Source organism: Phoca vitulina, unplaced genomic scaffold (assembly GCF_004348235.1).
Source record: "Phoca vitulina isolate PV1807 unplaced genomic scaffold, GSC_HSeal_1.0 scaffold8, whole genome shotgun sequence".
NCBI classification, from domain to species: Eukaryota; Metazoa; Chordata; class Mammalia; order Carnivora; family Phocidae; genus Phoca; species Phoca vitulina.
Genome location: NW_022589711.1, coordinates 3,018,643 through 3,046,347, shown reverse-complemented (window position 1 = coordinate 3,046,347; position 27,705 = coordinate 3,018,643).

Sequence of the window (27,705 nt, the reverse complement as noted above, 5' to 3'; positions counted from 1 at the left end):
ATTCACTTAGAAAATAGTGTTGCAAAAGCAAATCAAAACTATGTCTGGAAATTCAAATCAAGGAAGCACAAATTTGTTTATATATGTAGTTGACCCTTGGACAACTTAATTGGGGCTAGGCATGCTGACCCCACACACAGTTGAAAATCCATATATAGCTTTGACTCCTCAAAAACTTAACTAGGAATAGCCTACTGTTGACTGGAAGCCTGACTGATAACATAAATTGTGGATTAACGTATATTTTGTATGTCCTATGTATTGTATACCGTACTATTACAATAAAGTAAGCTAGAGAAAAGAGAAATGCTATGAAGAAAATCATAAGGAAAATAAAATACACTTTCAATACTGTACTGTATTTATTGAAAAAATCTGCATATAAATGGTCTCACGCAGTTCAGAGGTCATGGTGTTCAAAAGTCAACTGCACTCTTGTAGTATACATAGCTTGTAGGAAAGTTCTTGTGAGGACCCACTACAAAGTTTTATCTTAGTAGTTTTCAGTGTTGGGTGCATGTATGTGTATGTGTATGCATCTTTATCTATATCTGCAAAATTTTCCTATAGTGGCTTCAGCCTATACAAAATGTCATGGAGGATTTACATAATGTATCATTCTGGTAGCTTGAATGTGATTCACCTCAGACCATTATTTATTTCCAGGTTTTCTGTCAGTTAAATTTGCCAAATAACATCCCCCAAGCTTAATGGCTCCTAACAACAACCATTCATTTAGCTCATGATTCTGCAGACTGGTAATTTGAGTTGGGTTCAGTTAGGTGGTCCTTTTTTTTTTTTTTTTTTTTTTTAAAGATTTTATTTATTTATTTGAGAGAGAGAGAATGAGAGACAGAGAGCATGAGAGGGAAGAGGGCAGAGGGAGAAGCAGACTCCCTGCCGAGCAGGGAGCCCGATGCGGGACTTGATCCTGGGACTCCAGGATCATGACCTGAGCCGAAGGCAGTCGCTTAACCAACTGAGCCACCCGGGCGCCCCTAGGTGGTCCTTTTGGTACCTGTGCCTGTGGTAAGCTATTGGACTGTTGGCTGGAGCCAGATGGTTTATGAAAGCCTTGCTGGGGATGCTGTTGACTGGAGCCCATCTTCATATAGTTGCTTGTTGCCCCGCAGGCTACCATGCATTTATTCACCTGCCTACAGGATTACAAGTATATTAAGAGAACAGGCACTAAGATGCAGGGCACTTATTTAATGGCAGTTACCTAGGACTCCAGAAACTCCTCAAGTCTCTACTTGTACTACATTTCCTATTTTCCATTGTCCAAGGTAAGGCCAATGGTGATACTGAAAGTCACTGAGAAGTCACCTCTTGATATCAGAAGCTGGGAGTCACCATGTAAGGGAAATGAGAAGGAAGGGAACTTTGTGGCCATGTTGGCAACCTACCACCTTCCTTACTTGGTGAATATACTTCATCTGAATAATGTAGCAACCGAGTTCTTAGTGTATTGTTCAAAATAACAGGAACCACATCCTAATTGTATTGTTCTAAGTCGTATTTTAAAACTAAATTCATCTCTGTAAAGGTTAATTTTTACATATGGCCTTGGTTGTTGGTTTCTCCATTCTTTTGAAATTAAGACATCGAAAATTGACAAGTTGAACCTTGCTGTGAATTACTAGCAAATAATTTGTACTGATAATGTATATGTAATAATTTGCACATATGTGTGTATGACTTACAGCAAAGTCAATATTAACCCAATAATAATGTTATTTTCACTTATTTGTTGCTGGCAATGCTTTCTGGCATAGGCTAGAATAAGGCAGGACCTGACCACAGGGAAACCCATCTTTTGAGATGATGATAAAAACAAAATAGAGAAAAACTGCTTTGATTTTTATGCTATGTGAACTTAAGTCTTAGGGAAACATAACATTGAATAATGTATTGTGATGTTACTCACAATGAAAAATGACACAGCAGCTGAGTTTGTCAACAAATTTCTCACCATATATTGCCCCACTGATATTGGGAGACCTGGATTTGTTGTTGCAAGGAGCAGGTGTCTAGAATTATAGCATTATTCAAAACATCAGCGGAAGGATAAGGAGAGAGCACAGGGTGATATTTAAAAAAAGAAATCTCATAAGCAGCCAACAGATGATACTTGTTTTCTTTTCATTTTCCAAATTTCCAATGTGACTGGAATAGTTTAGTCGTGGTTGAGAAAGGTCTTTCAACAATGGTGTCATCAAAGACAACATGAGATCCTTTTAAAAATTTTCGTCTGTGACAGTGCTTTTCCTCCAGAAATACTTCCACCAGTTCTTATCCCATTGCTTCTGGGATCATATTGTTTCACTCCTAAAAGTGCTATAAAGAAGGGGACTGGAAATTACAAAATTTCTATTTTTATTTATCTGCAGATCTATGCATTCTAAACACCTAATTCTTATTTAAGTTCAATATTCCTGTTTTCAAAATATATATTAGAAAAAGCCATAATACACACTTTCAGAGAATACTGTATTTAATCATCTCTTCTTCAAAAAAATTTTTAACTCAGTTTCTCATACACAACAATCTCAACCAGAATTTGTTGTTACTGTTCTTGCTACTGTTATTGAAGCATTTTGTTCTCTTATTCCTCTTTTCTTTATCAATGGATACAAACACTCTTCTATTTTAATTTCTGACAAACATAAAATAAAGCCCCCCCAAAATATGTTTTATAAATAACATTTGTGTCTGCATAAAATAAATATCAGACATAGACTGTATTCTTAAATGATTAGATTTGGGAACAAACCCTTCACCAATAAAGGAACTGCAAGGGGCAGTATGCATTGTGGGTAAGGGTATTTTTTTCAGGAGATAGATTAAGTACGTTTGATTCGTATTTGTAAAATGTTAATTTAGAAATGCTCTTAACCTGTTTTGAGATGTCAAATGAACAAATGAACAAATAATATAAAAAGACAGTTTTGAGAATTAAGAGTTAAGTGAAAAGAACTTATAAAAGCATCTTTATCCATAGTTAACTATTCAATAAAATTCAGTATATATATGTGTGTGTGTATGTGTGTCTGTATGCATGTGTGTGTGTGTATATGCACACACGTAAGTCCACTGGCATACTATAAAATTTGGTAATGTGAAATATCAGTAATACAGTTTATGTTAGTATACACTATAGAAAACCCATATATATTTCTTATAGAAAGAGTCCTTTTAAAGGTTCATATATGTTAACATAAACTCAACATTTTGGCTCTAAATTGCTTCAATACATATTTTCCATTTACGATATTCTAACTAAAAATCCCATAAATCGAAATCAGTTTTTGCTCTCGATAAGTTGTGGGATGCACACTCAAATAGAATTAAGATGTATAAGTTACATTCATTTCAGAAAAGCAGACACTGCTCTAGTTATTTCAAGGAGAATGAATTTATTAGAGGGACTTAATTACATACAACCAGCAGAAAAGCTGTCCAAGTGGTGAAGACACCTCTGCTGGCTCTCCGGAAACCAGGAGGAAAACCGCTCTGATGAGCCCCGCGGACCGGCTGCATGTGGACAGAATGCGTGATTCTCAGGACAATAGATAAGCTGCCGGCAAATCGCGGACTTCCGGTGCTGGCGCCCTGGCTCCTTCTCAAAGCTTAGGCAAGTCAACTTTACACCTGTCTCTCATTAGCTTCAGAACAAGTTTCTCTATATTTCTACCACTACATTAAGGAATTTGGGCAAGATTCCTCTAAATTCCTGCCCCATAACTCTAAGAATCAGTGACTTGCAAAATTTTCAACCTTATTGCCAAGACAGATCCAAATTTACAGAAATAGCATGAGTTACAAAGAGTGCCTCAGCGTGCCTTTTATATTGTGGCAGGGGCATTTTCTGAAAATCTTCTATTTAAACTCAAGAGAACAGCCACTGTTTTTCCCTAACAACTGTCAGCAACTGCTCCTAGTTCACTGAGGTAACTGTGTTTGTATTCTGACACGTGGTATCTATTCACATTTTGTAAGACCTGTTACTGTCAGAGCCAAAAATCCAACAGAAAATGTGACATGCTGGTGCCACCATGCCAAAAAGCCACAGAAATTGTGATCAACGGAGATAGTTCTAATTATTGAAAAACATATCCAAGTTTTACTGCTTCATTAGGATTTTTGTGACTTTTTTTTTTTTTACTGAATTTAATCTTTTACTATTTAGCCAACAAAATTGTTTTGTGATTTTAACGGTGAAAAAAAGATACAAGATTACTTGCTCGAATACAAAAAGGACTGATAGTTTTGAAATCTTTTACTGAAAAAGCTACACTACATGGAAGATACTTGGTTTAGCTACTTCCAAGGGAACACCAGACAGCAAATGAAATGGAAGCTATAAAAATGCATAAGAAGCCAAGTAATTCACAAATGATTAATGATAATGGTGATCTAGATAAGACCTTTGGTGATAAATACACAACTGGGTTTAGAAAATACAACAAAGAGTGATTAGATTAAACTGAGTTATAAACAATGAACATGTAAAAAAGATACCAAAAATAACAGATTTTGGTATTATGCTTGTATTGCTGAAAGCATAAATTGTGCATAAATGGAGGAACTTATATGATTTAAGTACTTTTGAAGCAGAAAACTCATCTAGTTATTTTATGAGATAAAGACATTCATTGTAAATCATTCCTACATTTGTATGAGGGCAAAATAAATTGCCTTGATAAAATCAAACTGATTTAAAGTACACTTCTTTAATAGCACTGGATGAATTTAAAGTGTTCTATATCGTGGATTAAGGCTAAACCAAATTTCTCTCTCACAAAGAAACACACAGGTACACATACATATACTCACAAATTTCAATGTGAGCTCAAAATATCTCTAATTCTTTGTAAAAGACTTTATAGATGATAATGTACATAATCTATTATATATAATATAATATGTTTCTGTGTTGTAATGAGAAAGACAAATATAACTTTATAAAACATTTACTTGTTATGTATGGAATGATTTGAGGGCATGATTTTTAAACCACCCCTATCAAAACATGAGGATGATTCTTCCTTAAAGACAAACTTGTACCCTGAGTTCCATAAATAATGGGTTTTTTGTTGTTGCTGTTGTTTTTACTTCCGGCAATTATAACTTGATTCCAATTTTTAGTTTTACATTATAACAACATGTTTTTTACAATAACAAGAAAAAGAACAGGTCTGTTGAAATTTTAATAAAGATCCAAATTTTATACCTATATTTTGATGAAAATTAAAATATTAAAAATTGTTTTATAATTTAACAGACTTTGTAGTTTCTTTTTTTTTAAAGTTATGTTTTTTTTTTTTTTAAGATTTTATTTATTTATTTGACAGAGAGAGACACAGCGAGAGAGGGAACACAAGCAGGGGGAGTGGGAGAGGGAGAAGCAGGCTTCCCGCTGAGCAGGGAGCCCGATGTGGGGCTCGATCCCAGGACCCTGGGATCATGACCTGAGCTGAAGGCAGATGCTTAACGACTGAGCCACCCAGGCGCCCCAGACTTTGTAGTTTCTAAAGAGAGGACCACCTCTTGTTTGAACTCTCAACACTTCTGCAAGATATACCGAGCAATAATTATTATAGTACAGAAATAAAGCTCAGAGAAGCAACTAATTTGCCAAAAGCCACAGAGGTAGCAAATGCTATAACCAGCAAACAAATCTGAAGGCTCGAGTCTAGGAAAAATAGTCTTTCTCCTATTTTCAGGATCCTTGAAAAGTTCAAGTTAAAATGAGATTAAATAGACTTAGTATTCTGTTTGCATACCAAGAAGGATAAGTGATATTTTTAAAATAGCACATTTTTTTCTATTATCCAAATATTTCAATGACTATGCACCATCCCAAGAGTGGAATTTATTTTATGTTATTATAATGTGCATTTTTTAGTCATTCTTCTGTAATCCTATTCCTTAGTTAAGGTTAGGACTTTGAGTTGCTGGTCAAAATTTCAGGTATTTTTTGCTTTTACAGTGCTTCATTGATGTACCTAGCATATTTCTCAAAACTCAAATGAGTAGATTTCTCTGTAATTGCTCTTCCTCTGAGGGCCTACTTGCCCTCCTGGCCATCCTCTGCCCTTCCTCTGCTCTGCTAGGTGTCTCAAGAGCCTCACCCTTGGAAGTTTTCTTTCCTGGTGTTCCATGTCACATTGCTGTTCATTGTAATCTGCCAATGGCAAGCACTGGCCAGGGATTGGCAAGCAGGAGAACCAGAGGGGTGAGGCTGTTTCTTCCCTTCCCACTCTGTCCCAGGAAGCATTTCTTCCTTCCTTCCTTCCTTCCTTCCTTCCTTCCTTCCTTCCTTCCTTCCTTCCTTCCTTCCTTCCTTCTTTCTTTCCTTCCTCCCTCCCTCCCTTCTTCCTTTCCTTTCCTTTCCTTTCCTTTCCTTTCCTTTCCTTTCCTTTCCTTTCCTTTCCTTTCCTTTCCTTCCCTTCCCTTCCCTTCCCTTCCCTTCCTTTCCTTTCCTTTCTTTTCCTTTTTAAAGATTTTATTTATTTACTTGTCAGAGAGAGAGGACGAGCATGAGCAGGGGGAGACGTGGCAGAGGGAGAAGCAGGCTCTCCGCTGAGCAAGGAGTCCGATGAGGGACTCGATCCCAGGACCCCGGGACCATGACCCGAGCTGAAGGCAGATGCCCAACTGACTGAGCCACCCAGGCGCCACTTAGGAGGCATTTCTGGCAGAAGCTACGAGCCAGAGGAATTCACCTAATTCTAGTTCCGTTGGATAATCTGGCCCCTGGCCCTAGTCTCCCCATACCCTCTATCTGCCCTTGCAGCTCATAGGGGTGGGAGCTTCCCACAGTTGCTAATTTTCTGGGTTGTATTACCTCCCCTTATGTGACATCTCAGCATTTTCTTTATGGTTCAACCAAGGCCTTGCATCATATTTCCCACACTTTTCATTCGGATGTTCTGGGGGTTTTGTTTTTGTTTTTGTTTTTTCCTGTTCTGACTACCTGAAATGTTTTCTGATATATTTGTCATTAACTAAATGAATATTAACTGAGTAGTCAAGTTAATGGAATAGAGTGCTTGTTTGAATATGTGGTATTCAACAGAATAATATGAAAAAATTAGGGGCATACTTTTATGATACAATGAAACAATTCACTGACAAAACTATGTAATTCTTATTTCGATGGACATAATTTCAAGTATAGAAATAAAGGATAAGTTGTACTTCAACATAGCACTATTTCAGGGTGCCCCGGTGGCTCAGTTGGTTGAACTTCAGACTCTTGATTTTGGCTCAGGTCATGATCTCCGGGTGGTGGGATAGGCCTGCTTTAGGCTCCCCACTCAGCGTGGAGTCTGCTTGTCCCTCTCCCTCCCCCTTTGCCTCTCTGTTTCTCAGATACATAAATGAATAAAATCTTTAAAAAATAAATAAGTAAGTAAAATAGCACTCTAGCCATTTCACTTTTGACAAATGCACATTTTACTATGGTCTTCAAATCTACATCTTCACATATACTTGCTTGTTGCAGTTCTGTAAAGGAAATAAATTTCATGATCTAAATCATTAAGGATCAAAAAACTTATTCAATGGTAGTTCTATGTAATAATTTAACTAATGAAAGTGTTCAACAGTGTTTTATATAGCTCTGTTTTGGCAGAGTCTGGTAAGCTAGGAAATGCACACATTTGTGAGCATAGAAAAAGGTCTGCATTCTTTCAGGCTGAATATGTATTACAGAACACGGTTCACTAGGGAAACACTGCATTCTAGTTCTGCTATGTTTGGAAGGATGCATCTCTTCATTTATATCCAATAGGGAAATAAAAGCTCACTCTTCTACACAATGAGGTAATGAACAGTATAAATAGTTCATATAACTTCTAGTTATGCATCATCTACCCAATAACCATCCACATAATATATGAAAAAGTGATGTTACAGTTTTTGAAATAAATGTTTATATGAAGGCAATTATTTTCTGCTTTCATGTATTACATGAGGTTTTAATGCCTTCATATCTCAAATTTGCTTATTTTAATATTCAGTAATTATACCCTACTTTGATTGCAGCTTACACAAATTTTCTTTCTGAATCTCTATTATTCCTCATTGTCTATACCATGTCTTTATTTAGTTGCTGCTTATTTTAATATTGTTTTCTATTCTTATTTAAAATCATTATATCATTTTAAGCCTTTTTGTATTTTACATTAATTTTCTAACATTGGAAACAATACTCATCATGTTATGCCCTAAACAAGCTTGCGTTTGGACTCTTGTTTTTAAGTAATGATAAAGTAATTCTACCAAGAATATTGGTTAAAAACTTAAATTTCTCTTTGATTCTCCTTACTTTGCTCCTAAGAGTAGTCAGTTATAAGCATGCTCTCCTCTGAAAATTCTCTTGCACTCATCTTTTCCTCTCCATTTGCTTTGCCACCATCTAGGACTCAGCTTTTTACTTTCCTCTACTATAAAGTTGTAACTGTGTGCTGATATCCTGGGATGGTCCTTTTTCATGACAATAAAAACAAGTTAATGCCAGCCGTGTCTCCTAATTGCTTACACTGGTTGTCATTGACCATTCTTCCTTTTGAAGTAACCTTTCTGAAAAACCATAGGATTCCATTCCAACTGCTCCTGACATTCAACCTCAGACACTCAGGATCTCATGTGTCTTGGAGGATGAGGTTTAACCTCATCAAATTGGCCTTCATTGTTTTCCATTAACTGGCCTTTGCTGACGTTATAGTTTTAATTATTACTTATTTTTCTTTTTCTTTCCTAGGAAACATTCACTTCAGTTAAACTGTTTCCATTCATGCTTCCTTGAATATGACAAATGCATCTTCACTTCAACTGTTTGCCTGCGTAATTTCCTCTGAACAGAGGAAAAAGAGAAGTGGGGGGAGGGGGAGAAACAAAAAGTAGAAAGAGAAAGAAAGGAAGGGGGCAAAAGTAGAAAGCGTTTTAATATTTATGAACACTTTCTATTTATCAGGCACTCAGATTTGGATTAAGATATGGATGAGCTGGGCATTTTCATAGGGAAAGAATCTACGCTATAGATGTTTTCTGTAATATCACTGGATGCTAAATTTATCAGTGAACCTGTAACTTGTTGGAGAAAACTTTATTTTCTCAGAACCTTTCTCAGGAAGTATGCAGTGCATAGGTGGAAGGAATAATTTTATAAGCTCTCAGATCAGAGACGGAAGGTGAGATCCCAAGCGCTATAATCAAGTAACAACAGATGCACACTAAACTATATTAATAGGAGAGAAAGTATGGTAACCTCAGATCTTTTTTTGAGGTGGGTAGGTATGAAAGCTTGAACTCAGCACTGAATTAGCTCTTGTCACTTGTATAATCTCAAAGATGCCAGCAGTGATCTTTCTTTTACCGTCTCTCTTCTCTACAACCTTCTCCTTCTTTTCTAAATATTGAGCAAATATTTAAAGAACATTAATTCTCAGGGGCATAAATTATTAGCAAAGCAGACCCATGGATCTTAGTATGCCCTTATAGTTATTATAGTTAATGCTTTAAGATACATTATTCTATGTAATATATATAAAAACCTTAGGAATTCATTATTAGTATTCTAGTTTGCACATGAATGTACATGAGCTTTAAAAACAGTGAAAGCATAGTTCCAGGATCGGTAAGTTCAGAGCTGTAAGACAAACCAAGCTTTGTCCCATTCTTAGATTTTATGTTTACTGAATAAATATTTAACACTTACTGACTATTACTTATCAATTAAGTGCAACACATATGTGAAACATAATATAAAATATTGCTCATCTCTTTACAAGTGCAATTTTTTTTAAGTAACGAACTATTATTTCTGGATTTGGCTATGGTTCCTCCTTTACCACTCCTGCCTTCTTCCTATCTACATGATCCCATATAATAAACTGTTGGATAATTTTCATTATCTATGCATTAAAGCACATTTTGCTTTAAACATCAGTAGAATAATATGTTTCTCCCAGATAAAATCATAGATCACTCATTTATTTTTGTTTTTTGTTTGTTTGTTTGTTTTTTTGGTAATGGGAGATGGACAAAAAATTGCTTAGAACTACCAAATCATGATAATGTATATATACTGTGATAACTCAAGTAAGTGCTGGAATTTCGCCTTTTAAAAAAGATCCCTTGGGCGCCTGGGTGGCTCAGTCTGTTAAGCATCTGCCTTCAGCTCAGGTCATGATCCCAGGGTCCTGGGATTGAGCCCCACATCGGGCTCCCTGCTCAGCAGGGAACCTGCTTTTCCCTCTGCCTGCAGCTCCCCCTGCTTGTGTTCTCCCTCTCTCTCTCTCTAAAATAAATAAATAAAATCTTAAAAAAAAAAAAAAAAAAGATCCCTGGAAAGGTTATAAACTCAGCAAATCTCACTCACATTTCAGAAATAAAATAAGTAATTGGCAACTTATGTCAAGTACCCAAGTTTCTCCTTTAAAGGAAATTACCTGATTACAGAGCCACTTCTAATCATGCTTACAGGACAGATGCAGTAAAGGAATAAATGCCCTCTTGGTGGAATGAGGAAGTTATTGCATTTCTTCATTACTAGACCAGAGCTACCAAAGCAAAGGCAGTAAGAGAATGAAATTGATTATGGACCATATTCCCCATGTGGAATTAGGGATTAGATAGCTGTGTGTTTTATTTTGCCACAATAATTAAAACCACTCTACTCATATTTTCATTATGTTTCAGACTTAAGTTTTGTCTTTTCTTTTTCCCTTTCAAAATGTAGGTCTTCCTAGGTATATTGTAGAAAAAAAATTCTATCTTGAATCTAAATTGTTAACATCCTAAGATTTAGACATCAGTGGGAAAATGGTGATATAGAGACTAATACATGTGGGTAGAGGAGGCTTCTGGGATTGTTGTAAAAAAAAGTAGAGTTAGCCAAGTTTATCCTGGTTCAGAAAAATGCCTGGCTTTCAGAAATCAAACATCTGTGGATTTTTCCTGATGTCTATTCTTAAGGAGCGAGTACTTTGAGTAAAACATTACAGATTTAAGACATTAGCAGTTCTAGTAGTAGATAATGATTAATTCTAAGTTTGACACATTTTTATAATGGGGAAACACATAAGTTATATTTCTTTCTTAAATTCAGCTTTTATATGGATATCACATAACATGATAAAATATATGCCATTAATCCTAAACTATCTATAGTTGTAGTGAAATCTATTAATTGCCTCTAAAATAATGAATAATCAGGCAAAAGGGAGGGAATTTAATTCCTCCAACAGGAAGATACTTTCTCTAATGAATACCATTTTAATGCTTTGATACAGAAATTCTGTTTGAACCAGATTTCCAGTGACAAAAGAAGCCCAAATGATAACTTTTCCAGCTACATTGTTCATTCTCTAGTCCATACTGACTCCTACTTCTTGTCTACAGAGGCCCGATTCCTTCTGGAACATCATGATTCTCACCGAGACAAGCTCTTGGGGAGGGCCAACTGAAATTATTTCATGTTACATCAGTGGTTCGAAGAGTCTGCCTGTCTGTCTATCTATCTATCTATCTATCTATCTATCTATCTATCTATCTATCATCTATCATCTATTTATCTATCATCTATCATCTATCATCTCCATCTATCTATCGCACATTCAGTAAAAAACAAAGCAAAACAAATTTGGATAAGACAGAGTTTTTCAAGAAATTTAGCTTATCTGGTTTTGCTCCCTCTTGCAATACAATCTTAATTTTCATCCAAACATTTATCTACCAGTCTATCTATTGATCTATCCATCTATCGACCTCCATCTATCTAACATCTTATTGAAGAACTAATGATAATTTAAAAAAATTTTTGCCATCATCAACATTGAGCACAATTTGGATTTGTCTGTTACTGCTCTATCACTGCTCTTCTGAGTCTTTTTTTTGGGGGTGTGTGTGGGGGAGTGGGGCCAGAATGGTACAATGGCTCATGAAGAAGATCATCATTTACGTATCTTGTATTTGCATACTCTACTCTCTCAAAAAATTTCTGTTAAATAGTGAATTATGATCTCTAAGTTTTATAGAAGCTTCCTCCTTCCAATTGCTTAGAAAATGTTTGTTTCCTTTAGTTAACATTGGAATGCTTCCTTTTTTTTTTTTTCTTTTTACCTAAATGCCCTTTGTCATATATCACTTAAAGATCAGTGTAGTACTTGGCCCTCTTCATATTATGGCAATGAAATCAGGGAGGAAAATGACATAACTAATATTCAGCCACTTTGCATACTGAGTCACTTAACCAAAAGACATACAATCTGTTGTTCAGATTATATATATATATATATATATATATACCTCTCACCTAAAATTCATAAAATGAAATTCTTATTTAATAAATTAATCACTATTGTTATATAGGGTAGAGTACCATCATATGTCTACTACCTTCTACATCAAGAGTTTCTGTTAGGCCATAGAAAACAGCAGATATCAGTCTCCCAAAGGAGTCTAAAATCCATTTGGCACATTCTAAAATAGGGTAAGAATTTTATCACATAAATAGATATCTAAAACCTGAATGCATTGAACTTGATTTGGTGGTGAAATATGTCATAATTCTGCTAGTGCCAGGGTTTCTGATATTGTGCCATTACATCCACAGGCAAGTAAAGTGTTTTAGAGCTTCATGAAATATAATCTTATATCTTTTCCCATGTTGCTCCTCCTTTTAGGTGAGTAGGAATGTATTTTAATTATCCTTACCAAACCCTAGAAACACCATGCAAGATTCACTGGCAATCTCCTGGGTCCCTTTGGCACTATTAAGGAAGCTGTCATGAAACTTCAGAAGTATAAGAGAAGCATTCCCATTTATAAGGAAAATTCCCCATAAAAGCTTGCTTTGGTGTGTGAAGAGGTTTTGGCAGGGTAAACATGTGACCAAATTAAAGAGAGAATATTGAAGATCACTTATACTAAAACAGAACTATTAATTTGCCATGAGAGTCATGTAAGAAACTGATTATCCTAGTGGCTGTTTTTGTACTAAACAAACTACAAGAAATGTAGGTCCAAAAGGAACATATCCTTGACTAGCCTGAAAAAGATGGTCAGACCTTGCCTTATGGTGTCACGATAGTAAATAAAAGGTGTTATCACTAATTCAAAGATGCTACCAGGGCTCAAAACTTGTATTGCACTCCTTTTGGATCTTGTCTTCAGAATATGTTTATAGACTTTACAGGAAATGCCATATTAATCATTATGCATTTTCTTTCTTTCTTTCTTTCTTTCTTTCTTTCTTTCTTTCTTTCTTTCTTTCTTTCTTTCTTTCTTTCTTTCTTTCTTTCTTCCTTCCTTCCTTCCTTCCTTCCTTTCTTCCTTCCTTCCTTCCTTCCTTTCTTTCTTTCTTTCTTTCTTTCTTTCTTTCTTTCTTTCTTCCTTCCTTCCTTCCTTCCTTTCTTTCTTTCTTCTTTCTCTTCTTTCTTTCTTTTTTCTTTCTTTTTTTTTTTTTTTTGGAACAAGAAATGGGATTTTATGTCATGATTATCCACATTAATTCCACACCTGGGCATTAATGAGTTTAAGCTATTTCCATGAGTCAAGTTCTCTCATTAAAGACAAAGATGTATAACAATCAAAAGACATCTTTTTAGTGACTTATGTAGTATTTAAAGACATCAAACTGCAGGGGTAGAGGAAATTATATTGAGTTTCTATTATGTGCCACAAATTGTAAAGAATCTTATAAATTTTTATTATATTTAATTGTATCACTACCTGTAAGACAGGCAATATCTTTTTTAAAATATTTTTTATTTATTTATTTTAGAGAGAGAGAGAGTGTATGAGTGGGGGAGGAGCAGAGGAAGAGAAGAATCCTGAAGCAGACTCCCCCCTGAGCACAGAGCCCAACCCAGGGCTAGATCCCAGGACCCTGAGATCATGACCTGAGCAAAAATCAAAAGTTGGCTTCTTAACTGACTGAGCCACCCAAGCACCCACCAGGACAGGCAATATCTTAGTAAGTAAGGTAAACTCAGGAACTAAACTCAGAAACTAAGTAACCAAACTCAGAGTCACAAAGAAAAAAGAAAGTGGATAGTGTTGAGTTAGCAGCTCAGGAATACTTGAACATAAAAATCATATTCCTTCAACTGAATCAATTTTAAAATTCCAAAATTGTTGTAAGGAGTTTTAAAAAGTTTGGGGGCATTATTGAAATAAATACGTAGTTTGAAAGACAGTACAGCGACTTATAAAAAATGATGAAATACATATGTTAAAAGTCATATTATTTTCTATTGCTCATTTTTCACTTGATAAACTCCGAAGTAGAAAAAATGGATGCTAATCTCTATGGAAGAAATTAGAAGAGTAAATAAAGATCTATTTTTTAAAGGTTACTTGTGATAGATGGATTCAGAACTCAAGAAAACATAGATGAAAAAATATAAATAAATTGTTAAAAAATAGAACCCTGTGGTCTTTCAAATGGACAATACCCAAACATCAGGAATGTTTATCCCAATAGGATAGATGTGCTTCAAAAAGAAAAAATATTTTAGCATAATTGATAACATCATCAAATTATAGGAAAAAAAGTCTTATGATATTAATAATAGAGTGAAGTCATTTAATAAAATATAGCAATATAGCAGTCCTCCTAGTAAAAACACTAAGTAAGATAGAAATAAAGCTACTTAAATATAATAAATGTAATTTTCCCAAATCTGCAGTTCATATTATCTTAAACTTTAGAAATATTTAAGGAAGGAGAGATGGATGCCTGGAATTAATATTTATTATGCAATATTAATGTGAGTTTTTTATAAATAGAATAAGAAAAATGAAATAATGGGCATACTTAGCATTGAATGGTGAAATAAACCATGTTTTAGTTGCTATAGCACAACTGTAAATCTAGAAAATTTAAGAAACTATAAAATTATAGCTATATCAACAAGATAATATAATAAAAACCAGTATAAAGTGAGTTATAGAGCAAAAATCAATAGCTCTGTTCTAATTTAACAATAGGAACATAAAAAGTGGTAAAAATTATCTCTGACAATTGAACAAAAATCTATAATTTGTATAAATTAATTTAAAAATCACTTTTTTTTTTTTACTAAGAGACTCCTACAGTCTTAGTGAGAGAAACAGTAACTGAACAAATAGAACTGAATGGGGTTCACTTTCATTTTATTTGAAAGAGCAGATACTGTTTGCTACTTTGTTTGAAAAATGGATTCAGATTATAATAAGCTTGTGAGTTTGATAGGGGAAGTTGAAGGAATACCATTTATGAATAAGGTTTACATCTTTGACCATGAGTGAGGTTGGCCAGAGCTCTTCCTTTCCTAAAGTGTCCTATAACATTCTCTATAATCTTGATTCAGTGTAGGTTACTACAGTTAGGTTATATCAACTTTATACTGTCATATATTTGAACATAATATTTTTTTACTTACTTTATAAATTTTGTTGTCCTGTAATTATGTCTGTTTTCAGTCCTAATATTACTGCTAACTTTTTTCCTCTGTTCTTCTCTGTTCTATAATCATTTCCTTCAGGTCTTTGTGTTGTTCTTTATTTTCTATTTATCTATTTTTGTGTGTGCGTGGAGGGAGAGTGTGGTAGGCAAACCAGTATTTGGTATTGTTTCAAATCTTCTGTTTCCATTTCAATTATTTCTATTCTTAGCTATATTATTTGATTCCTTCTGTTGTCCTTCAGCATATTTTGATGTCCTAATTTTAAAGTTATGTGTTTTGCTTATTAGTATTAGACTTTATTTAATTTAAATCTAAATATTTATGAAAAAATGTTTCATAAATTTTGATGTGCAGCATTATGGATATATTTATGTTTAGCAACTAGCAAATATGTTTAGCAACATATTCAGAAACATATTAGGAGTTAAATGGATATCTGTATGAACAAGACCCAGGAAATATAATAAAAATGGATTCAGATAAGCTTGTGAGTTTGATAGGGGAAATTGAAGGACTACCATTTATGAATAAGGTAATATAAGCATGGATTCCATTGCATTATTCTAAAACTGTTGACATTAAGTCAATATATAAAAGCTAATGCTGACTGACAGTTATATAGAAAAAAAGTCTTAATTATTCTGCTATGCAACCAAATGTCTAGATGAATATCCTAAAAGAACTCAAAATAAACATTTTCAGTTGTCAAAAAGTAATCAAAATATACTCAAATAAATTAATTCCTTAGTTTCAGAATGAAAATTAACATGAAAACCACCCTGGAGATCAGATAAAATCAGTTTTTCTGATAACATATCCAAGCACATTTTCAATGTGCTACTTACCAGCCTAGGCTAAAAATATCAGAAGTTAATGAAAATTAATCCAAAAACATGTCGATCAAATAGCAAGTTTCACATCAGGATTGGATCATCAAGCATTTGTTTCTTTAAGAAGCAAGATGCAGTAACGTGTAATTCAGATCTGAGTTCCTTCTTAAATGACTCTATAACTGAAACACTTTGTCATTCCACAATCCATTATTTTTCAATATTAAATATTTGTTTTTTAATCAAACAATAAGTTTTGATGGATATATTGCTTATATTTTAAAAATATTTATTTAAAAATTCTGTGTTATCTGGCAGATTATTAACTCTTTTCTGACATTTATCATTGTTTGCTAACACTGCTCAGGTGAAAAAATTTAATTTGAGCAATGGGGCTCTTTTAAAAATTTGGTCTTCATGTACACTTTTGTTGATAGTACTCTAATTAGTATTAGGAAACATATTTCAAAGTTTAAAGGTATCCACATGGTGTTTACCTGATGCCTTATTTGATGTACGAAACAAATGTTTCTTAGAATATCATATAGGGGGCTAGAATATTTTTCAGATTACATCTTGAAGGATTAATGATCACAAATTAAAAACGGTAGAGCAAAAGTTGTGTGTGTGTGTGTTAGGGTGTACATTAAGATAGAGAATAAAGGGGCGCCTGGGTGGCTCAGTTGGTTAAGTGACTGCCTTCAGTCAGGTCATGATCCTGGAGTCCCAGGATCGAGTCCCACATCGGGCTCCCTACTCAGTGGGGAGCCTACTTCTCCCTCTGACCCTACCTCCCCCTCTTCTGCTCTCTCTCTCTCATTTTCTCTCTCTCAAATAAATAAATAAATAAAATCTTAAAAAAAAAAAAAGATAGAGAATAAAAATGAGAGGTTACATTTAAGGGCAGATTATGAGGAGTTGTTCAATAGGCGATGGCTAGATCATAGGTACTAGGGAAGAAGTTGAGGTGAACAAATAAATTTCGGAATTGTCAATTCAAAGGGATGGGATAGAATAATGTATATTATTAATGAACTTACATATAGAAAACTAGAGAGCATATCTATCGCTTACCTATTGCTATATAACAAATTACCAGAAACCAGTAGCTTATAACAATATGCATTTATTATCTCACAGTTTTTGTGTGAAAGGAGTACAATATGATTTATATGAATATTCACCTTCAGGATTTCTTAAAAGTTTGCAATCAAGGTGTTGGTTTGGCCTGTGGTTTTCCCTCAAATCTCTACTGAGGAGGGATCCTCTTCCAAGCTGATGCACTTGCTGGAATTTGGTGTTTTGTTGGTTGTTGAACTGAGGACCTCTGTTTTTACTGGTTTTTGGCTGGAGGCTGCCCTTAGTTCCTTAACACCTCGAACCTCATTTGGAAATTCACAATCCAGCATTGCATTTCATTAAAGCCACAGAGGGACAGAGCAAATAGTGAGTGTTCAGGAAACACGGAAGTTAAAATCCTTCACAACACAAACATGAAAGTGATGCCCCCAACCCTTTGCTATAGTTTATAGGTTAGAAATAAGTCACAAGTCCCATGAATAGTCAAGGGGAGAATATTACACTAGAGTGGGACTATTTGGAGATAGAAATCACTGGGGGCCATTTGAAAGCCAATGTATTTCACCCTAGCTGGTTCAAACAGAACTGATTTAAGTCAATTAGATGTTGTGATACACACAATTATTATAATCCAAGAAGGGACAGACTCCAAATTAAGCTTTCAGAATTCCCAGAACAAACACACAAACAAAAACCCATCTAGTCCACCATGGGATCTCCTGCATCTGCCATGACCAGGAAGCTGCAACCACAGGGGTGGGCACCCAGATCCTTGTTAGGATTCACAGCAGCAAAAAGAATGCCTGCACCCTAACACTCAACACCTTTTAAAATAAGATCTGGTCAATGTAACTTGCTTTAAAGGTGCACACTAACAAACACGAATATCACCAGCACCTTCATTCCAGTGGAAAAAGCAAATGAAACACAGCCTCCATTACTAATCTATGCTCATTTTCACTTTTCAAATCTCAAGCACAAATATGTGCTTGGCAGGAGTAATGTTACATGAGTTTTGAGAGACTCTGGAAAATATTATATGTAGCCTTCTAAATAAATTTACATTAGAACATACTATAGGAGTTTTGGAGAGAGTTGAATAAGGTAATCTTCATTGCCATAGTCCTCCCCAGCCATTGGCCACCCAGAGCCCCAACCACACAATTTCTTTTCTAGTTAAACTTCCAACCTATAATAAAACAATAGCTATATTCTTCTACCTCACTATATTTCCTATATTGAATGTAATTATACTTCCTACACTAAAGGAGTGCTTTTCTCCTTCTCTAAATGGGAGAATTAGTCATTGAAACCATTTTGAGTAATGTTTATCTCTCCTCTATCTCAGTTTAACTAATACCCTGCAACTAAAGAATGGAATATTAAGTCATATATTATACTACCAAGGTGTCTCATGTAAAATTGCAGAGGAAAATTGTTACTATGTGTTCTAAAGTTAGCCAACTAGATAGATAACACAACATGGAATGAAAAGAATATAGGTAAATTCTATCTATAGCAATTTGATAGCTCTAATTTATTCAATGTGTCATGAAATCTGATGTATTTGGTAGTTGTAATACTTTTATTTTTTTTTATTTCATGATTTCCTGTCCTCTGTCAACTCCTTAGCCTGTTAGTATCCTTTTACTGATGATAAACCCAAAATATATTTGAAAAATTAGAATATTTTCAGGTCCTACTTGCATGAGATTCATGTAATCATCTATTACATTTTCCTTGATCATGCTGGCATTATGAAGCACCTCAGAAAATCGGGGTTTCAGAAATATGTCTCCATGACAATATAGCACAATACCAATTCTATTTTTCATTGACAATCAGAGGAGCCTACAACATGTCTCCATTAGTAAATTGCATTTTCCATGGCCCAGAGATTGCTATTAAATATAGGAATAGCCATAACAGCTGAGCAACAATCCATACGTATAAAATGTATGCCTGCTGTCATAATTCTCACTACCCACAAGGCTAAGAACTGATGCAAGATCTCTGTCACAGCTTTCACAGGTAAACCAAATCTCAGAAAGAAGTGGAATCATAGAAAGAAGCAAAATCATAGTCTCTACTCACACATATATGTATACTTGGTATAATTTTAAGGAAACCAAGTAATAAAAGAGACTTCAAAATGTAATCCTTAGCCCTTCATCCACTAAGCATGGAGTAGACACACTATAGAGGGTTGGAATAAAGTTGAACAAGTCTTGAGGGTTAAGAGAAGAAACAAAGTCTTATTTTGTGAGTATAAAAAACAAAATTCCCGAAGTAGTTCAAATGATAAGATTCTAACTAGAAAATATGGAAAACATAATGTAGCAGAGACTTCTAATTTTCTGCCAGTATCCATTGACCCTTCTTCATCTTATTATAACTGTGAGTTTTAGATCGTTCCATGGCCACCATCGTAGACACTATATTTTCCAGCTTTTGTTCAAGAAAAATGTGGCAATGTGACTACCTTTTGGTCAATGGTAGAGAAATAGATCATGCTCTTGCAAGGAGGCCTTCCTCCATTCTCTTCACCTTCCCACAGGATGAAACATGAATATATGGGTGGTCATCCAGATTTGGCAATTTGGATGAAATCTCCAGCTAGAGAGAGGGGCAATAAACAAGAAGAAATCTAGGTTTATGGACAACCTAATTGAGCAGAGCTATTTGTTCATCCTGGAACATCTGACTGCCTCTGGATTTGCCTGAGGGAGAGAAACAAAAAGCCTCTATTTTCTTTGTTATTGTTATTGTTTTGGGTTTGTTTGTTTGGTCAGTTGGTTGGCTGGTTTGGTTTTACATTACAGAAGCTTAACCTATATACTAAATGAAGTAAGAGGTATCCCGTAAATCATTTGGGAGAAGAGTTTCCAGAAGGAAAGGTAATCTCTAGTCTCAGATTCTACAAAATGTCTATTAAGACAATTATCATAATATATCCATTAAGTTTAGTTCTCAGCAAATGATAACTGATTGTTATAAAATAAGCTTGGACATGAGTGTTGTAGGAAAAATTTAGACGCGTAGCAAGTTGAACAGTGAATTAGAAGTGTGAATTCCAGACTGCAGTTGACCATACTATTCTTGCAGGTCATTTTCAAAGATAGAAGAACTAGATTTTGACAGGTATATTTTTTCCTTTGTTTCCAAATGACTTCAAATTGCTTTTAGTTTTAATTGTATTGTCTGTTATAGCACCATATTTTTTAAAGATTTATTTATTTATTTGAGAGAGTGAGTGTGCGCAATTGAGCACAAGTTGGGGGCAGGGGCAGAGGGAAAGAATCTCAAGCAGACCCCCTGCTTAGTGCGGAGCCCATGGCGGGGGAAGGGGGCTCAATCTTACAGCCCCAGGATCATGAACTGAGCTGAAATCAAGAGTCGGTTGCTCAACTGAGTGAGCCACCCAGGCACCCCAAAATAGCAACATATTTCTTATGCATATACAGCCTGTTATTTCTGCATTTACATAAACTCCTTTTTAAAATATGAGAATAAGAAGGTATCTAAGCTTTCACCATTTTAACTTGATTCATTCAAGCAAATAATCATGCTCTCATAAACACCAGGTTTGGATTCCAACAGATGGAGATTTGTATCCTGTCACTTAATAGCACTTATGAAGCTTTGGTGAAGATACTGCTGTTCCTACAAGTATAAAGTGCCAATAGCAATAGTGAAATCATTTTATAGTTGTATTAAATAATTACATATATATAGCAATTAGCATTCTCTTTCTCTATATATATAAGATATATATAATATATAACATGTATATTAACAAAAGTAGTTGGTCTTTGATAATCTCTTAAATTGTTATAATAACAATTATGATTGTAGTTACAACCTTCATAATCATCATAATACTTAATAATGCACATGCCTAAAAATGTTCTAAATTAGAATTTAGATGAAACTGTAAATAGGTTACTAGGCTTCTTATTACTAAAAATTTCACTATTTGTGCAGTAATAGATACAAAAAACAGGAGATTTCTCCCATTATTATTCAAACTTAGGTAACAACACACAAGACAGATACATATAATCTAGTTCTTATTTTTTGTTCATCATTAGTATAGTTCTAAGAACTATTCATCTGCATCAATGTGAATTTACAGTTCTATAATTAATGATATGTTTCTAGACTTATGGAATTCTAAATTGTTCACAGTCCATTGCATATAAATGAATTGTCAAATTCTTTTTCTCAGGTGTAGGGACACAATTTTATTTGTTGTGTTTGTTTATTGTAGTTTCCATTTATTAGCTGTCATTTGGCTGTTTTAGGTTCTGTCTATGGATTATTTTATTTTATTTTCATGACAACCCTATTAAAATACACATTTTTTTTGAATTAGAAAGCTTAAAATACTGAGGTTATCCTAGGATTTTAATAAGAGTTCAGACGGTTGGAATCTTGAACTTGTCTTCATGTCTTTTATGTTTTATTGTCTCCCTGCATAAGGTGTTTTGATTAATGCAGAAATGGAAAAGCCATGCACTCTAGAACCATTTACATTAAACCCATGACTCTTAGAGTGAGCAGAATGAGAGAAGAATAAAAATTTCAACTCTCATCACTTCTTTTAAAGAGAATTGTCAAGTGTACTCATTTAAGCCCCCATGGTTGACCATTACAATTTGTTATTTATTTTCTTCCTTCTCCCCAAAATTAATCTTCTATATAAGTAACTTCTTCTATTTATGCTATTTCTATTGCTGAAAAAATGCATTAAATGACTTTCTGTGGTTCTTGTCAAAGAAACTGCTAGAAGTCTGTGCAGAAGGGGTTGGGGTATGAGGGTGGGAGGGTAAAAATATTCCTGGCAGTAAAAGAAATATGTTTGCTTTGCAATAAGTTATTTTTCATTCTATTTTGATATCACTTTGTTCTATAACCCACTCTTATCTTTTTCCTGCCAAGAACGTATCGATGCCAAATTATTATTATAAGCTGAACAACATCCTCATTTAACTTCTTTGAAAAAAAATCATGCTAATATATGCAAAATGAAAGGCTTAAATATATTAGCATCACAAATTTTTTAGAATTCTAACATTCATGAGTAAGGGATATTAATGTCATTGGACAAAATAATTAGGGTATAAATTTATTATAGCCAGTATTACAGTCCATAATTCCAAAAGTATACTGGCTTTGCCATAATGATGTAATGATTAATTTAAGTAGAGTTAGCAAGTGCTATACACTGGCCAAAACTAAATGTTTACAAAGAAAACCTGCATTTCTCTCTTGTTCCTAATTTGTAGATTTACAGTAATTCTCTGGATTAGCTAAAATCATACTTACATATGCAAAAGTTTCCTTGGTTCTAATTATTGTAATAAATTGTATTATACATTTCTGGATAATATATTCACAATCACTCATAGAAGCAATTTACACAGACAAAGAACAATAATTAAGGAAACAAATAAATATCACTTGTAGAAGGAACATATATATTTGAATCTATAGGGTTATATAGTGTAAAATTTGTACAGTGAAAATTATATATGTGGGTGTGTTTGGTTATGTGTATTTTATTAAATATAATGTTAAAATTATTGCCAAAAAGCCCTCTCAAACTGGTTAGCGTTTGAAAGATATGAGATAAAGCAATGGAAATATTACTGAAATACTGTACATTAAAACAAATGACGTCTCCAGAGTAAAAACCTGTAATGCCTCTGCTGGTTGGCCTTGCTGCAACCTCTGTCTCTCTTTCTGCATGCAGATGAAGCCCCAACTGGTCTGGAACCATAGTCTCTATCCCTGCTCTGCAGAGATCTGTGGGTCCTCAGGAGCTTTAGAAGGGGCCACTTAGGAAAGAGACATTTCAAGGAAGTCAGATTCCGAGTTTTCTATTTTTGTATTTAAGCTATTGTGGAACTGGAGTCAACTCGAACAAAGGATTAGCAGACTATGCTTTTTAAAAGTGATCTTGCTCCTAGGGAAAAATTGTTCAGAAAGCTAAAGTTGAGGTTTTAATGTCATAGTAAAGTAATTGGTATATATTAATTATTATATACCCTAAAGTAATTGGTATATATTAATTATTATATACCCACAGGTGTCAGATGATAAATACAACTACACTATTTTATAAATATGAAATAATTTCATAAAATTAATAAAATCCAGGATTTGACCTGAGAGTTAAATTCAGTTTCTTTAATATTATTATATGTCATTATAAATATAAATGGCTTTTTATTAAAAAATTATAATTTCTTGGGGCGTCTGGGTGGCTAAATCAGTTAAGTGTCTGCCTTCGGCTCAGGTCATGATCCCGGGGACATGGGATCCAGCCCCACATCTGGCTCCCTGCTCTGTGGGGAGTCTGCTTCTCTCTCTCCCTCTCCTGTTCTCAATCTCTCTCTGTCTTCTATTTATGCTATTTCTATTGCTGAAAAAATATATTAAACTTGTGCTCTCTCTCTGTGTCTCACTTTTAGAATCTGACTCTTCTGGATTCCAACTCAGAGTTTTCCCTCTCTGTCAAATATGGGCTCTCTCTCTCTCTGTCAAATGAATAAATAAAATCTTTTAAAAAAATTCTAATTTCTTTTCCATAGGAATGAGCAAAACACTAGAGCTGTGTAGAGCAAAAGAACTTTCTTTTCATTCTCTTGAGATTTTCTTCTTTTTATGTATGTTATCTTAACTAATCTTTGTTTAGGTCAATAATTACTATATGTCCAACTCATTTCTCCTTTTCCTGGGTACATAATTAGATTATATTTTTCAGCCCCCCCTTGCAGGTAAGTGTGGCTGATCTTATTACTAAGTTCTAGTTAAGTAAATGCAAGTAAAAGGCGTGCATACTCTTTATAGTCTCTTTTCGTAAAAATTTTTTCATAGGATTCTTTTTTTGCCTCTGTAACTCTGTTTTCTATAGTTGACCTACAATCTGATTCTTATTACTCCGATTTTATTAGGTTAATGCATTTAAAAATGATGAATTTGCAAGTTGGATGGTAAAGATGGTGAAGACACAGATGGTCCTTGGATCACCATTTGGAGAACTGCCCACCAATCAGGAACATCCATTTTTAAATTCAGTGTCTAAATGGACATATAACCACTGAGATTTGGGGGTCTATCTCATAGGTAGCTAGTGTGTTTTAACCCTTAAGTTAGTAATAAGTTCATTGCATCTAAATGACAAGAAAATAAGGAACACATCCAACTGGTGATTGAGTGCAAACTGATAGTAGATGCTGAACAGATGGAGACCCACATTATACAGCAGTAAAAGTCACATTCTTATCGAGCTTGTGATTTGGGGGCAAGTGGGTGAAGAGAATTAACATGCATATTGGCATTTATTTGTTGCAATAGGGAAGATATGAAAAGAAAAAAGAGACATCTGGGATGTCACTGACTAGTTTGAAAAGGAAAGTGAAAAGAATAGAGAATTCAGAAACAATCTTATGGGTACAGTCAACTATTTCCACACCTCAAAAGTAAGAGATAAAAAAACAGTGACTCTTGGGGCACCTGGGTGGCGCAATTGGTTAAGCATCCAACTCGGTTTTGGCTCAGGTCGAGAGCTCAGGGTCATGAGATGGAGCCTTGTATGGTTCTCCGTGCTCAACACAGAGTCTACTTGAGATTCTCTCTCCCTTTCCCTCTGCTCCTTCTGCTAGTACTCTCTCTCCCTCTCTCTTAAATAAATAAATAAATCTTAAAAACAAAGAAGCAAATAAACGGTGATTCTTAGGAACAAAAAAAAAAGGTTTCCTTAAAAGTTCTCAGGAAAAATATTTGCTAGCCATGCTCCAAGTGTAAAATTTAGAAGATACCCTTCCCACCTTGATCTTATAGTTTCAGATGACCACAAGAAATCCTCACTTAAGTTCATAGAGAATGTGTAGATGAGGAATAATAATATACTTCATGTGTGAGGATATCAATACCAAAATACAGATTCACTCATATTTTATTATTTCGGAATCAGAATGCATCTAATAATCGTTACAAGTTATATGGCAATGGCGGTTGCTGTCTGCACATGCACATACAAAGTTGAAGGATGGGTTCTGTGGCTTGAATCTCCAGGAGGACTCTTAAGACATACTATGTCACCAACACTTTTGATGGAATGAAGTCTAATACTGTATGAAAAAACAGAGATGGAAAACTCTGAGTTGGAATCCAGAAGAGTCAGATCCTAAAAGTGAGTATTAGGAATAATTTATCTTATTTATTTCATGCATATATTCCCTTTCATTATGCTCTTTCAAGAAATATTTTAAAAATTATAAGTGATAAGAAAGTATTGTCAAGCATTTTTCCCTTAGTGGTACATAAAATAATGGTGTCTTAAAAACAGATGGCATTTTAGATTCCGCAGAATGTGATAAATATTAGAAAGAACTTTGGGTACATTTATTGGCACATGGAATGAAATAGAAAAAAACAGATCAGAAATACACTAAATTTATAAGGAATAATATTCCCATCAAAACAATTAACCCCAGACAATGAATATTTTACTTTTTGAGGCTTAAAACATCTCTTGTTCTTTCCAAATTTGCCAAAGCGTAAAATAGGATGTAAAAGGTACATTAGCCTAATATAATGCGTCTCTACAACACTGAACTCAGATGTAAACAAGATTACTGGCCAAAGAGGAATTGCCCAGGGGAATCAGAATATAAGGGACCAGAAAGCATTTTCCAAAGAGAACTAATTAGGGTGAATCACAGGACTTTTTCCCATTTGCAGGGTTGAGAAATCTTTTCACATTGACTTATCAGAATTTCACTGCTTTTAAGTCAGAGATTACTATATGCCTCCCTCTCTTTCATTTCTTGAACCTAGTTATCATGTTCTTGAATTAACTTTGTGTATTTGTTGAGAGAAGAGAAAATTTGACTTTTGAATTCATAGAACAATAGCCCATTAATATAACATCTTACTAGAGAGAACTGTCCAACACCTAGAGTAAGGGACTTTCAATTTGATAGAATTTGTGCTTATCTGTGATGGAGAAATGTTGAATTGTTCTTTGCATGGAAGGAAGTTTGACATAGATGATTGTAAAGTGGGAGATATGACAGAGGTTTCTTTGTGTTTATGAAATATCTGCTTGGTCAAAAAAAAAAAAATATCTGCTTGGTCATACAGCTACCCTTGCCTTTCAGCTCCTTTACAGTTTTTTGTGGCCATGTGACTGAGTTTTCAACAGTAGGATATGTGCAGACAGGTATATGCCAACTCCAGGTATCGATCATAAGAATTTCCATGAAACATTCCCCATGTTCCTTCTTCTACATGATGAATGCAGAAAAGCATGACAAATTTGGAAGCTATAGAGATTGGCAGAAACATAAGACCACTGGAGTCAAGTTCCTTAAATCATAGGTGAGAGGAAAGTTACACATCAATCAGAAACTCTCATTTTCTGTAAATGAGAAATAGTTCTTAATATGTGAAGCCAATAACATTTGAGATTTATCTCTTCAAGAAATATTTAACCTTAGGTAATACAACCTTCTTTATAATACTCCAGAATATCTATACCTTTGAAGCAGAGACAATATTCCTGATGGTGAACAAACTAACATCCCTTTTGTCTATGATCAGACAACAAACAATCTAATTAGGAAATGTACAAAAAATTTGAACAGATGCTTCATCAAAAAAGACATATGAATGGCAAGTAAACATGAAAAGATGCTCAATATTACTAACCATTAGGAAATTCAAACTAAAACCATGATGTAATATCATTACATGCATGTTAGAATGACAAAAATTAAAAAAAAATATATATATATTGCAGCATGAAACGCTGGTAAGAACGTAGAAAAACTACGTATCTCCTACATTGCTGGTCAAAATGTAAAATAGTACAACCATTCAGAAAATCAGTCTCATACTTTCTTAAAATAATTAACTTACACTTCCCCAGCAATTGCAGTCCTGAACATTAATCTTAGAGAAATGAAAACTTACGTTCACACAAAACTTCTACACAAATGCTCATAGCATCTTTATTTTCTACTTTTTAATTTTAATTCCAGTGTAACTAACATACAGTGTTATATTCATTTCAGCTGTATAATAAAGTGATTTAACAATTCCATATATTATTATATGATCAGTGCTCATCATGGTTAAGTGTACTCTTAATCTCCTTCACCTATTTCACCCATCCCACCACCTACATTTTCTCTGGTAGCCATCAGTTTGTTCTTTATAATGAAGTGTCTGTTTTTCAGTTTGTCTCTCTTTTTTTTCTTTTGTGCATTTTTTTTCTTAAATTCCACATATGAGTGAAATCATATGGTATTTATCTTTTT